This window comes from Eumetopias jubatus, unplaced genomic scaffold, assembly GCF_037043125.1.
Source record: "Eumetopias jubatus isolate StellerSeaLion01/CBP00866 unplaced genomic scaffold, mEumJub1_p1.0 scaffold_4, whole genome shotgun sequence".
NCBI classification, from domain to species: domain Eukaryota; kingdom Metazoa; phylum Chordata; class Mammalia; order Carnivora; family Otariidae; genus Eumetopias; species Eumetopias jubatus.
Genome location: NW_028274810.1, coordinates 88,735,048 through 88,749,807, shown reverse-complemented (window position 1 = coordinate 88,749,807; position 14,760 = coordinate 88,735,048). Strand labels below are relative to the sequence as shown.

General features: G+C 45.8%; 1 long non-coding RNA gene across 3 annotated transcripts; it reads left to right on the top strand.

Moving 5' to 3' along the window:
- Positions 1-5,884: 5,884 nt before the first annotated feature.
- On the top strand, positions 5,885-14,520 carry LOC148164555 (uncharacterized). 3 transcript variants are annotated; one of them, XR_015768010.1, is made up of 3 exons: positions 5,885-6,044; positions 7,583-7,646; positions 11,647-14,520. It is a non-coding gene; the product is annotated as an uncharacterized LOC148164555 (long non-coding RNA). The 3 variants fall into 3 exon arrangements; XR_015768011.1 differs by lacking the exon at positions 11,647-14,520 and adding an exon at positions 10,159-10,513; XR_015768009.1 differs by lacking the exons at positions 5,885-6,044; positions 7,583-7,646; positions 11,647-14,520 and adding exons at positions 8,625-8,879; positions 10,159-10,513.
- Positions 14,521-14,760: the final 240 nt, after the last annotated feature.

Here is a 14,760-nt window from a genome sequence, read left to right as displayed (position 1 = left end):
CTAATCTTTTTATTAATCTCTTAATCTTAGATCAAATCTAATAAAAAATGCAATTCCTTTATAAGAAAAGTGCAAAATATTATCAAAGGACCTAATAGAAATTTGCTCAGTGGATAGGTATACCATGTTCATGGATAGGGAGCTTAAGACTCTTAATTAAGAGTTTTAATTCTGTCTCAAGTAATTTATAAATTCAATAGGTTTTTCAACAAAATCTCAAGTGTGTGTATGTGTGTGTGTGTGAGAGAGAGACAGAACCAGACAAATGCATTTTAAAAATTCATACGGAAGAATTATGCCCCTCTATAACCCATATATATTTGGAGAAGGGAGGGAAACCTAGGAAACTTGCCTGACAAGTTATAAAGACTTAAAAGTTTACAGTAATTGATGGGTAGGATATAGTAGGTCATAGCAACACAACAGTCATACTGCAACTAACAAAAACACCAAAATAATATTTTTATTTTATTTCAGAAAACTTGAAGCAGTAAGGACTAAATGAATTGGAATTTCAGAGAAGGAAGGCTTTCTGAGGTGGACTGGTGGTTTGGCCATTTTCTTCCCTGGGGGGCATTTGCTGATTCTAGGCCTGAGACTGAGGATTGGGTTTGGCCCATGCAGAGGGGCTCTGCTGGGGAAAAGAAAATCACAAGACTCTTGGTTACAGGGCACACTGGAAACCTGGGGACCCCAAATACATGACTGGTTTTCTCACAGGACATCTGCTGAATTCCAGAGCTGTACATGGCATCCTAGAAGCTAAGCCCAGGGCTTCCAAAAGGCAGAATGAAATGTCCCATAATCTCACCGTATTTAGGAGACAAGATTTCATTAGCAGGAGTTTACCCAAAACACACAGAAAGCAGCATAATGGTTGCCTGGCACTGGGGGCAGGAGTGGGAATTGCTAACAAGCATAAGGGATCATTTTGGGATGATGGATCTGTTCTAAATATGGATTATAGATAAGGGTCTAGTGTCCAGAATACATAAAGAATTATTATAACTGAATAATGAGCAAAGATTTGAATAGATACCTCTTCAAAGAAGATACACAGATGGCCAATAGACGCATAAAAGAAGCTTAACATACCACACACACACAAAGAAACCCTGTCTAGTATGGCTATCAAGAAGACAATTTTTTTTTTAAGATTTTATTTATTTATTTGAGACAGAGAGAATGAGAGAGAGCACATAAGAGGGGGGAGGGTCAGAGGGAGAAACAGACTCTCTGCGGAGGAGGGAGCCCGATGCGGGACTCGATCCCGGGACTCCAGGATCATGACCTGAGCCGAAGGCAGTCGCTTAACCAACTGAGCCACCCAGGCGCCCAAGAAGACAATTATTAAATGTGGGCAGTGATGTGGAGAAATCAGAACTCTCAAACATTGCTGGTGGGAATGTAAAATGGTGCAGCCACATGGGAAAACAAGTCTAGCAGCTCTTCAAAAAGTTAAACATAGAGGAGTCATATGACCCAGCGATTCCACTCTTAGGTTTATAACCAGGAGACATAAAACTTTGTCCACACATCTTGTACATGGATGCTCATTTCACTGTTACAGTAGCCAAAAAAAGTGGAAGCAACCCAGATGTCAACAGATGAATGGGTAAAAGAAATAAAAATCTTTCCATATATGCATATAATGGGATACTATTCAGCCATAAAAAAGTACAGACACAAGGTACAATACAAGAAGCTTGAAAACATGCTCAGTGAAAGAAGCCAATTGCAAAAGGCTGCATATGATTCCATTTATATGAAATTTCCAGAATAGGGAAATCTTATAGAGACTGACAAATTAGTGGGTTGCCAGGAGTTGGGGGAGGAAAGAATGGGGAGTGACTGCTGGTGAGTATGTGGTTCCTTCTTGGGGTGATGAAAATGTTCCGGAACTAAGTAATGGTGATGGTTGTTCAACTTGGTGAATACTAAAATACAAAAAAACCACTGAATTGTGTACTTTTTTTTTTTTTAAGAATTTTTTATTCATTTGAGACAGCAGGAGCAGTGGGGAGAGGCAGAGGAAGAGGGAGAAGCAGACTCCCTGCTAAGCAGGGAGCCCAATGGGGGGCTCGATCCCAGGACCTGGAGACAATGACCTGAGCTGAAGGCAGACACTTAACCATCTGAGCCACCCAGGCGCCCCTGAACTGTGTACTTTATAAGGTTGAATTTTATGGTATATATCTCAATTTTTAAAAATTGCATGGAGGCAGCTCTGCCATGCTGAAGTTTTGGATAATCAGTATACTGACAGGTTAATTGGCAAAATTAGTGATGTGGATTTCCTTTGTGTTTGAATTAAAATTCAATTTAAATGTCATCCAAAATATATTCCTTTAAAAAAAAAAGATTGAGAGCGAGAGAGAGCATGAGAGGGGGGAGGGGCTGGGGGAGAGGGAAAGAGAGATGGAGAAGCAGACTCCTCACTGAGTGTGGAGCCCAACATGGGGCTTGATCCCAGGACCCTGAGATCATGATCTGAACCAAAATCAGATGTTTAACTGAATGAGCCATCCAGGCACCCCTTTCTAAAATACATTCTTAAGAAGGAAAAAGGAAAAAGAAAAAAAGACTTTTCTATAAACCATTTAATTGTGTTCACCTAAAATGGGTGAATTCTACAGTTTGTAAATTATGCCTTAAGCTTTTTTTTAAATAGCTGAAAAGCACAAATCTGAAATTATTCCATTTTATGGGCTTAACAGCAAGATGGACACAGCAGAAGACAGGATTAGTACTTGAAGGTAGGTCAACAGAAAAAATCCAAACTGAAGCAAAGACAGTAAAAAGAATGCAAAAACAAAACAATCTACAAGAAAAGCATAGGAGACAAGGAACACAATATAAAGATATGTGTAACTAAAGTCGCAGATAGAAACATAATGGGGCAGAAGCAGTATTTAGTGAAATAATGGGTGAGAATTTTCTCAAAACTGTTGACATCAAACCACAGATTCATAAGCCTCAGCAAACTCCATATGGAATAAAAACAGACCACATCTAAGAATGTCATAGTCAAACTGCTGAAAACCAAAGAGAGAAAATCCTAAAGACATCCAGAGAAGAATGACCCATAACCTTTGAAGGAGTAACAATAAAACTAATGGTTGACTTTTCAGCAAAGACATTGGAAGCCAGAGGACAGGGGAATCTTTAAACTGCTAAAAAGAAAAAAAACCTGGGGTGCCCGGGTGGCTCAGTCGTTAAGCATCTGCCTTCAGCTCAGGTCGTGATCCCAGGGTCCTGGGATCGAGACCCGCATCGGGCTCCCTGCTCAGCGGGAAGCCTGCTTCTCCGTCTCCCACTCCCCCTGCTTGTGTTCCCTCTCTCGCTGTGTCTCTCTCTCTGTCAAATAAATAAATAAAATAAATAAAACCTTACCAATTGAGAATTTCATACTTAGGGAAAGTATTCTCACGAGCTAAGTCAAAAAGGGCATTTTCAGACAGACAAAAACAATTCGGCACTAGCAAACCGGTGCTACGAAAGATACCGAAGGAAGTACTTCAGCCCAAAGGAAAATGACCCCCAGATTGAGGTACAGAGTCAGAAGGGAGAATAAAAAGCAATGGCAAAGATAAAATCTGTAGGCAAATGTAAAAGCATATTGATTAAACAGCAATAATAATATCTTGAAGACATGCACTGTTGTATATTTCTGTGGAAGTAAACATTTACATATTCTGTGGAAGTACATTTTGTGGAACGTGTAACTGGCTTACAGAAGTAAAATATGGAGGAAAATAGATAATGTGGAATATATAACGGTAGTTATGTATTATGAATATATAACTGGTGTAAGTGTAGTAGGAAAGTGGAGTTAAGTACTTGTAGGATCTTTATTTGGCAAGTGGTAGAAGTACTAATTTAAGAAAACTATAATAAATATTGCAATGTCTAGGGTAGCTATTATGATAGTTACAAGAACAAATAACTTAAAAATCTAAGCTTCAAGGGGAAAGGAGTTAAAAAAAAAAATCCAGTGAATCCCAAAGAAAGCACAAGAGGGCTAAAGGAACGAAGGATAGGACAAGTTAAAAAAAAAAAAGTTTAGCTGTAAACCATACACCATTAGTACTTCTATTAAATCTAAGTGGACTAAACTGATGAAAAGTCAGTGTTGAATGATAAAAAAATAAAACCCCAATATATGACATGCATAAGAACCCAACTATAAGGATACTTTCGGGAAGGCTGAAATTAAATGATGGAACAGTCAGTCTGTGGAAACAGTAAATCAAAGGAAAGCAGATGTAACCATTTATCATACAAAGCAGGCTTTGAGGCAAGAAGTACTACTAGAGCTGAAGAGAAGGACATTTTATAATACAGGACATTTATAATGCCCTTTTGTAATGAAAAACTTATTTACTAGGACGATACAACAGTCCTAAATTTATATGCATCTGATAACAGTCTTGAATACATAGAGCAAAAATTAAGCCAGAAGGAGAAACAGATACACCTTCGTAATTAGAGATTTTTAACATAGCTCACTCAGTAACTGATAGAAAAACAGAAGGAAAAAAAAGCACCCATCCCCCCCAAACACACACTAAGGAATTTGAATAACTCACTTAACCAACCTGACCTGATTGACACTGGAACACTATATCCAACAACAGCAGAATGCACATTCTTTTCAAGTACACATGGAACTTTTAGCAAAGTAGACCATATGCTGGCCCATAAAGCAAGTCTCAATAAATTTCAAAGAAATGAAATAATACAAAGTATGTTCTCTGACCACAGAATTAAATTAGAAACGGACTGAAAGACAGCAAGAGAATCCCCAGAATGAGGAACCAATTATATAGCAAGTGCAAAATAAGACTAAGACCTACATTGAAATTAAAAAAAAATTTAACATATGTGCTTCTTATATGCCAGGAACTATGCTAAGCACTCTACATATATTAACTCACTTAGTCTCCCTAACAATCCTATGAGATGGAGACTATGATTCCCATTTTATGGATGAAGAAATTGATGCACAGGGAGTTAAGAAAGTTGCTCAAGGTCACACAGCTATTAAGCTCAGAGCCAAACTTCAAGCCCAAGGCGCAATATGCAGATCGTGTTCTGCAATCTGCCCAAGTGTTTCTGCTTTTACCTGGGTGGACTTGGTGGCCCAACCCCTGTTGGCTAAGGTCATTGGGTGGCCAGGCCAGCCGAGCTCCAGCGGGAGCAAACCTATTCTTGTCTGTTGTCGGGGGCAGGCTGTCCCTGGCGAGGAGCAGAAGGTAGAGGGCCCAGGCCCGCACAGGCCCTGCCTCCTCCGGGAAGGCTCCCCACCTCGTGCTGCAGCAAGCATTAGCTTTGCCCTGGCGGGCTTTCGTTTCGCCCGTTGGGTGCGGTTCTAAAATGACCGGCAGGGGGCGCAGGCTCCCCTGCTGTGGCTCCCGCGGCTGCAAACGGCCGTGACAGCTGCAGACCCTCGTCAGTTTGGGGAGCCGTCAGCTCAGCTCGGCCGCCTCGCGCGCTTCCTTCCTCTTTATCAGATCTGTCAGGGCTGCCGCGCGCCGCGAAGGCACCTCCGGCCTCCTCCCCACCTTCCGGTGCCGAACGGCCGCTCTCACCCGCGCCTCCGCGCCGGGAGGCGAGGCGGCCCGCGGGCTTCGGCTCCCCGCACAGTCCGGCTCCTCCGCGCGCCCTCGCGGGGTGGCGGGGGGGGGGGATGGCCGCGGGGAGCGCCTGGGCCGCGACGGCCGCAGCCGGTCCGGGCGGCAGGCGGCTGTAGGGAGGGCCAGCGACGCGGCCGCCGCGGGTCCCCGCCGCGCGGACCCGGCTCCCCGAGCCCGGCGGGACACGGTGCGGGGGACGGCGCGGGCGCAGGGCGGGGTCGCGGGGCAGGCGCCCCGCAGGAGGGGTCCGCAGCGGAGCGCGGCGGGCGGCCGTGGTCCCCAGGAGGGGGCACCGTTCCAGGCCCGGCCCCGGCCCCGGCGGGAGGAGTGGCATCCGGTGAGGGGAGCCCCCCGGGGCGGGGGGCGTCCTTCGGGAGAACGACGGCCGGCGACGCATTCCTCATTCTGGTTTGTATACAGTGAGAACGCGCATTCCTCGATTTTTTTCAAGTAATCCTTCTTTCTCTGACTTCCTCAGTCAAATAAGTGTAAATAATTTTCAGTAAACACCATGTGCCAGTTACTGTGTTAAGCTTATATATAACGTACATATAAATATATAAAATGTCTTGATTTATATGTAAATAAAATGTTTCAGATCTTTTAATCTGGTCAACAATCTATTGAGGTAGGGATGACTGTTAACTCCATTTTTTTTTTTTAATGATAAATTTAAGCACAGGAAGGTTCAATACTTTGCCCCAGGCCACGTGCCCAGGAAGGTGATAGAGGCCCGTCTGGCTCCGGAATTTCCCTATGGCGCTGGGTTGGGAGAGGCTCAAGTGGGGACTCGGCAAGGCTGATTTCTCGGCCCAGCGGTGGGGCGGCCCGGAACTCCCCATTTCGACTCTTCCAGGGGGCCATCCAGGGGGCGCAGGGCCGTACCCGGCCCAGCTCCAGCTCCGGGGCGCAGTGAGGTGCTGTGTGCTGGGTGCTCAGCAGCGCTGAGCCTTTCCAACACTAAGTACCGAGTGCACCTCGCGCTTTGGAGGAGGTGTCCTGTCTGATGAGAGGGGGCCTCCGGGAGCTCGGGGAGAACGACAGGGGCCTCCCTACCTCCTTGGCTCAGAGCTAGATGTGCAACTCCCTGCTGTCTGCAGAGGTCACTGTAAGCCAGCAAAATCGTCCTGCTGCTGAGGCGGCGCGGGAGGGTTCCTCACCCAGGGAGGGGCAGAAGAAAAGCCAGGGTATCTCTCCCTTCCCTTCCTTCACTGGAAACCCCGTTAGGTCAACGATGTCCTGTCCTTCTCCTAAATGGTTTACTGCAGAGAGATCATTCTTCACCTCTACACGTGCTTCAAGATAGGGATGGTCCTTAGCAGAGTCTTAAGGTTACCTATTTTAATTATTTTTAAAATTGGACCTAAAGACAAAAAATGTACATAAAGTGAAATGGAGCCCAACTCACTGGTGCATAGTATTGATCTGATTATCAAGAGAGCCTTTTTTTTTTTTTTAAGAAAAATTCTACAGTGTTCTTAAGATACCTACCAACTTGATATTCTGAGCCAACTTTCATTATCAGATGCTTTTCAGAACTCTGAAAAGTGACCAGCAAGCTGCAAATACTCCAGCACCCTTGGCTCATCCAGGAACGAACTAAGGATGAGTGCCTTGCCCACGGCCCCTTAGTTAATTAGTTGCAGTATGAAGACCCCTAGGACAGTGTTCTAGGGACTAGACAACGGGAGGGCCATCAGGTAGGGGCACAGTGGCCCCTGGAACCACAGCTTGATCCCTTCTGCTTGACTCTCAGGGAGTTCCCTGACTTCATAAGGAATGGGTTTAACAAATAATCCTTGGGATCCACAATCTTAATCTCCTGTTAAAACACACTTAGCTATATCAGATGCTCCATTCATTAAAAAAATAACACTGAGTGCCCCCTGGGCACAAGGCCCTGGCTGATCATGAATAAATGGAGACACATGATTTCTGCCTTCCAGGAGCTTCCAGGATCACAAGGGAGAAAAGACATAAACACAAATAACCAGGCAATAAAAGCAGAAGGTGAGAAACGATTCGCAAGAGACTTAAAAGCTCTGTTCATTCCTTCACTCGTGCATATTTATGGAACCTACCTTGCATCGACTCAAAAAGGGAAAATTGCTTTTCACTAGGAAAATCAACAGTATGTCAAGGAGAATACATTCATAAAAGGTTTTTAACCGTTTAAACGATTACCAAAGTGATTCTGCCCGCTGTAAAAATTTTGGAAAGTACAGAAAAAAGTAAAGAAGCACATACACAAATTTCCCCCAAATTCACCACCAGAGGCAACCCCCATTCATGGTGTGTTTCCCCACCTATTGGCTAGGATTTTTTTTTTTTCTTTAAGAATTTTACAGCTGACTTTCCATTACAAATCTATCATATCATAAGCATTTCCTTCATCATCTGGAACTCTCGATTATTATAAGGCTATTTGCCTAACGCTTTCCGTCACATGGATGCATCATAATTGACTCACTGATTCCCCGGCTGAGGGGTGTTTAGGTTGTTTCCAGCTTTCTGTTATCACACATTTACATCGCAATGGGTATCTCTGTGTGTACATCTTTGACCGTCATTCAACTTCCATGTTTCGGAGAAAATAATCAGAAATGTGAACCAGAAGTATGAACCTCCTAAGAGAATTGACACGTATCACCAAGTTATTTGCTGGAAAGTTTCTAAGGAAATGGCTTAAAACGTTATATGGACAGAAAGTAGGAACATTTTTCAGGCTTTTGATAAATATCACCAAATGGCTTGCCAGAAATACCACACTGGTTTACAACCCCCCCCCGCCGCCGCCGCCCCCACCGCCCAGCACTGGGATGGATGCCATCTCGAGCAGTATCTTTGCTAACTTCATGGCATCTTATTGTTATTTGCATTTCTTTGGCCTTTTAGACAGATGGAGCATCCTTTTTCCCCTCCAAGTGTTTACTGGCCACTTATATTTGTTTCTTATTATGTCTTTTGCCTTTTTATCCATGAGCATCTTTGTGTTTTTTTTTATTGATTTATGTGGGTTCTTCATAAATTAAGGGTTCTAACCATCTGTCTGTGGTATTTGCTGCAAACATTCTTTCCAGTTGTTTGTCTTTTAATTTTGCTTGTATTTTTTAATCACACCGGAATTTTTTGTTTTTTTGTAGCACGGATCTGTCAAACATTTCCTTTGTGGTTTCTTCCACAGCTTTGAAGCTTAGAAAGCCCTTCCCTGTGTACAGGGCAGTTGGGGAAGAGAGTTGCCAGGTGAGGGATACAATGGGGCCTTGGCCTGGAGGCCGGAGGTGAGGCAACTCTGGGTGCCCGGATTGGACTCGTAGTTTGGGGACAGATCAGGGACCCTTTTTAAGGCTGTGCTGTAGGGTTCCAGACAGGGGAGCCACTGATAGTTTCTAAGCTGGGAGAAGACATAGGGAAGGGCCTGCAAGAACAGATTCTGTGTCTTCAGGACGAGACCTGAATATTGGAACATCTGAGGTTCACTGTGACCAATATGGAACCTATTCTGGAAAGGTCTTATGGGAAGCCCAAAGTTCATAGCTCAGTGAAACTTGAGAACTCTCTCCTCTTCTTTGTGAGTCTGCAGCCATTTTGGAATTGGAGGGTGATATTTCTGCTCTGAATCTGTTACTATCAGCACTGGGAAGGATCTCCCAGGGCCGCAGATTTCCCTCTTACTTCACAGCAAGGTGATACTTCCTGCTCTGTTTGCCCACGATGTTGCGACACCTTCTCTCTCCCTCACCAGTCCAGGCAGTTCTGTGAACCTTGGGAGTAGGCCTTCACTTTTCTGCCTTTAATGTAAACGGTAGTTGCCATAACCGATTCTGTTAGAGAAACCACACTTGAGCTATTTGTAAAATCTCTGGGAAGGAGTTCTGGGTGGTCAGATTTTTTGGTGAATAAAAAGCGTACTCCTTAGAAGACTATATTGTAGTTTCTGGTTAGACACCCTACAGATATGTATTTTACCTCAGCCCTTTAGTTCATTCCTTTGAAAAGACAGTATAATACATTCTTAGAGGAAATACTTAAAGATGTAAAGATGGCAAATGAAATAAAGATGTAAGGATGGCCAGGAATCCCTGCCCCCCAACACAAACATTTCCGGTTCTTTCCCTCCTGCCTTCCAGTGTTTGTGCGTGCTGTAGGACGTAGATCCTTGTACAGGCTCTCCCATGTCACTGACCAGAGCCTGGTCACAGGTGTCTAGATTTTATACAGTGCATGTAAAATGGTCATTTTAAAACATTTTGTATTGAAATAGGGTGTATATACAGACTAGTAGCAAATGCACAGCTTGATGAAATTTTGCACACTAAACGCACCCATGATCTGAACTAAACAACTCCCAGATCGAGAAGTAGACCATTATCAGCACCTGGGGGCCCCCTCCTGACTGGCCCCAGTTGCTAACCTCCCCCTCTCAAAGGGAACCACTACCCTGATAGCACAGATTAATTTTGAGTGTTTTTTTAATTTAAATTTGTTTTTTTTAAGATTTTATTTTTTATTTATTTGACAGAGAGACAGACAGACAGACAGAGAGCGCACAAGCAGGGGAGCAGCAGAGGGAGGAGTAGCAGGCTGTCCACTGAGCAGGGAGCCCGATGAGGGGCTCAATCCCAGGACCCTGGGATCGTGACCGGAGCTGAAGGCAGACGCTTAACCGACCGAGCCCCCCAGGCGCCCAAGAGTTGTTGTTGTTGTTGTTGTTTAAGTTTTATTTACTTATTTATTTAAGTCATCTCTACACCAGATGTGGGACTCGAACTCACAACTCCGAGATCAAGAGTCATGTGCTCCACCGGCTGAACCAGCCAGGCACCGCAATTTTGAGTGTTTCTGACCTCTTTATCAATAAAATCACAAAGAATGTCCTCTGCTATCTGGCTTCTTTTGCTCAACGTTGTGAAATTCACCCACATTGCCATATGTTGTATGTAGCAGACGTTCCTTCACGTTCCTTGCTGCATGGCATTCCATTGCATGGGGCATCATTTATCCACCTCTGTGGAGCAAGTTACTCCCAAACCTAATGACTTAAAATGACAACATTTATTCATTTATTTTAATTTTTTTCTTTTCTTTTCTTTTTTTTTTTTTTTTTGGTGATCAAAGCATTTCATGGAGGGGTTTTGGGGAAAGGTCAAGGGTCAAGAAGATGATGAGAGCCTATGTCCTTGGCCTGGCCAGGATCTCTTTCCAGCTTCATGGACACCCAGCCACAGCACTTACTCTCTTGGCGTTTCTGTGGGTTAAGAATTTCGGGAGCAGCTCAGCTGGCGGTTCTACCTCACAGTCTTTTTTTTTTAAGATTTATTTATTATTTATTTTTGAGAGAGAGAGAAAGAGTACATGAGAGTGGGGAGGGTTAGAGGGGGAAGCAGGCCCCTTGCCGAGCGGGGAGCCCGATGTGGGACTCGATCCCGGGACTCCAGGATCATGACCTGAGCCTAAGGCAGTTGCTTAACCAACTGAGCCACCCAGGCGCCCTACCTCACAGTCTTTCATGAGGTTGCACTTCAGACGTCAGGCAGGGCCATGTCGTCGGAGGGCTTGACTGGGGGTCCGGGGTCTCCGTTCCCAAGATGATGCGCTCTTGTGGCTATTGGCGGGAGGCCTCAGCACCTCTCCACCTGGGCCTCTCTGTCGTGGGGCTTGCGTTTCTTCATGACATGGTGGCCGGCTTCCCCCAGTGGAGTGATCAAGAGACTGAGGCGAAAGGGCAACGTCTTTCACGACCTCTCCCTGAAAGCCGCCTGTGGTCCCTGCCACCATGGCCCATGGGTCACCAGGTCAGCCCTACTCAGCGTGAGATGTGGCCTCACAAGCGTGTGACTAGAAGGAGGCAGGGCCTTTGTGGGGCCGCATGGGCATTGGCCACCGCGTATGGAGAAACTATTTCTCCATTGCCGAAGATCACTGTTTATAGCATCTCCTGTCACATTGTTGGATTATATGGTATTTGCTGTTGCAGTTAATATTGACACAAACCTCTTTATGCCTACAGCTTCCTAATTCTGCTGAAGTAGTTCTTAGGAATCCATCGCCAGGGATGGAATTCCTGAGTCAAAAGACCGTACCCTGCTTCCAGCTCTTTCGCCACTGTCATCCATTGCTTCTGGACGGATGGTCCTGGTCTTCAGTGCTGCGGGCAACCAAATGGTAGGCTGAGGCCACTTCAGCTTTATCTACAAAACGTTGCACGTGGGACATAAAATGACCCTCTGTCATCAAGAAAATGGCAAGTGATGGACAGCGGTCACTTCTGGGCTACAATACAGTGGTGCTGGGTGGGGGGTCTGTATCGTGAAGAACCGATGACTCTTCTCTAAGAGGCACGAGATAATAGATCCTCTGGATGTATTGTAACCAAACTGGTTTAGAAATTGCATTTTCTGCCACCTCAAGGAAGGGCAGCAGTATATCCGTCTATAAAATGGGGATCATAACACCGAACGCCCAGGATGGTTGTGAAGATTACAGGGATCATGGACGTAGCATTCCTGGCACCTCACGTAGTAGGCGCCCAACAAATGTTGGTTCTCTGGCTCTCTCCCTCTCCCATGTCCTCTTCTTAGTTTAGCAAGTGTCACATAGTTTATGGTCACTGGCTGAAATATGTCCTGTGATACGTCCTTGGTTTCTCCTGGAGGAAAAAAAAAAAGTACAGTATTCTTTTCCTAATTATAACAGTGATACATGTCCACCAAACAAAAATTTGGAAAGTGTGGGAAAGTACAAAGAAGGAAATAAACATTACCCGCAATTTCACGCCCCAGATCTGCCCCTGCGAACATCTGGGTGTGTCTCCTCTGGGGTGTTGGGCCACTTCTGATTCTCAGAATTCTAAGGTGTGGCTCTGGGGCAATGTGACGCCGCTGTCCAGGCCCCAATGACGCCGAGGATGAGGGTTCGTGGGAACCATGGGGTCCCAGCTGTGAGGGGTGTCCTGGAGACCGCCTCCCCTTTGGCGGCCAACCGGAGGCCCACGGGACTCAAGGCACAGTCCTCACCACCCACAGAGAGCAAGACAGGGAAAGCCTGGACAACAAGATGGGCTTTATTCTCCCCTCCTGCCCTGAAAGGCCCTGGCCAAACTCCACCAGACATGGTGTCTCTCCCTGTCTGTGCGCCTCAGGTCCCTCATCTGTCAAAGGAGCAGAGGGCCTTGATTTTCAGGACCAACATTGTGTGACGCCAGAGGTGTATGGGAAGAATAAAGGGCTTTGGAGCTTGCAGGGCCTTACCCAGAGTACACCCTCGTTATTTCTCTGGTGCCCTCAGGGCTTCCCTCTTAGAAAAGAAGAAGGCAAACCTCCTACCAGCCTCCGATTGCGTTGGGACCTGGGCCAGCTCGGGTCGGCCTCCTCAGCTGCCCTTAGAGTACCTGAGTCGGGCCCGCACGCCCTCTGGGAGCTTTGTGAGGGTTAGAAGTGATGCACGACGAGGCCTCCGAGGGGATATCATCCACTGGTCGCACGGTTGCTGGAGAGAGACTGCTCAGGTTCACATGCCAGCGCCACCACTTACTGGCTGTGTGACCTCAGGCAAGTTATGTAACTGCTCTGGGCCTCCCTCATCTCTAAATTGGGAAAGATGATGGGAATAACGTGTGGATTAAATGCGTTAATAGGCACGAGGCCCCTAGAACAGCGCTCGACACACAGTAGGTGCTGTGTGAGTGTTAGTGAAACCAGGGAGGGCCCCGAGGTGTGCTCTTGAGAATTGTGAACCGATCCCCAAAATGCAGATGTGTTTGACATGAAAGTGAAAGTTCTCTTCCCCCACCTACTCTCACTCTCCTGAAGTAACCACTGAACAGTTCAGTGGGCCACCTTCCAGATCTTTCTCTAGGCATACACAATGATCATATGTATCTAGGGTTTTCTTTTATAAACAACACATCATGCAGGTTGCTCTGCAGGTTGCTTTCTCCCTCGGAATGGCATAGGCCTACCTTGGTGTCCGGACGCACAGACACACAGCTGTTCGACTTATGCCTCTAGTCCTCTCCTCGTGGACAATTACGCAATTTCCAGTTTCTTCAACTATACAAAGTGCAGGAAGGATGTTCTTACTCCCAAAGGGGGGTCCCAAGGGGGAGGGGGCACAGGGGACAGAGCTGTGCGTCTGTCGGTGCTCCTCTGGGAGGACCGAGTCAGAGGCGGTGGTGATCCGCCCTTCTGGGCACTGGATTCCGAGTGGCTCTAACGTGTCACCCTGGGAGGATGCTCCCCACACGCTCGAAGCAGGCAAGGGCCTGCCCAGGAGGGTCTCTCTTGGAGAGGAAGACGACCGTGCAGGCTGGGGGGAGGAGAGAATTCAGCTGACCCCGGGACCCCTTTCGCACCATTTCCTTTACAAAAATTATGAGTAAAATCAAAATAGTTCGTAATTTTTGTTATGAAAACTGTCAGATGTACAGAAAAGATGCAAGAATAGTCCAACAGGGGCCCTGGGTGGCTTGTTTGGCTGAGCATCCGACTCTTGGTTTCGGCTCAGGTCATGACCTTGGGGTTGTGAGATCGAGCCCTGTGTTGGGCTCTGTGCTCATTGTAGAGTCTGCCTGGGATTCTCTCTCCCTCTCCCTCTGCCCCTTTCCCTGCTCATGTGTGCATGCTCTCTCTCTCTCTCAAATAAATAAATAAAATCTTAAAAAAAAATAAAGAATAGTCCAACTATTCTCCATACTTACTACCTGGATATAATAGCTGTTGACATTTGGCCATATTTGTTTGCTTATGTACATTATTTCTCCATATCTATATTTCTCCGTATCTGTATGGACATCTGTATCTATACATTTTGTCTGAAACATTTCAAAGGAAGTTGTAAATGTCATGACATATCACTCCTAAATAATCCAGCCTGAGAAAATTAACTATCGTGTTCTAATCTCAACTAATAATAAACTGATTTTCAGATTCCCCAAGTTGTCCTCCAAATATATATAATATCTATACAGTTTTATAAACCAGTGGATCACTGTTCTCTTCCTGCCGGGACCCGTCAGGTAGAGACAGCTTGTGTGGCGCTTTGGGGCAGATTAGAAAATGTGTCTCTTGTGGGTACCGCTCACATGCCAGTGCACAGTCAGGTGGGACTGCAGCCCCAATTCCAG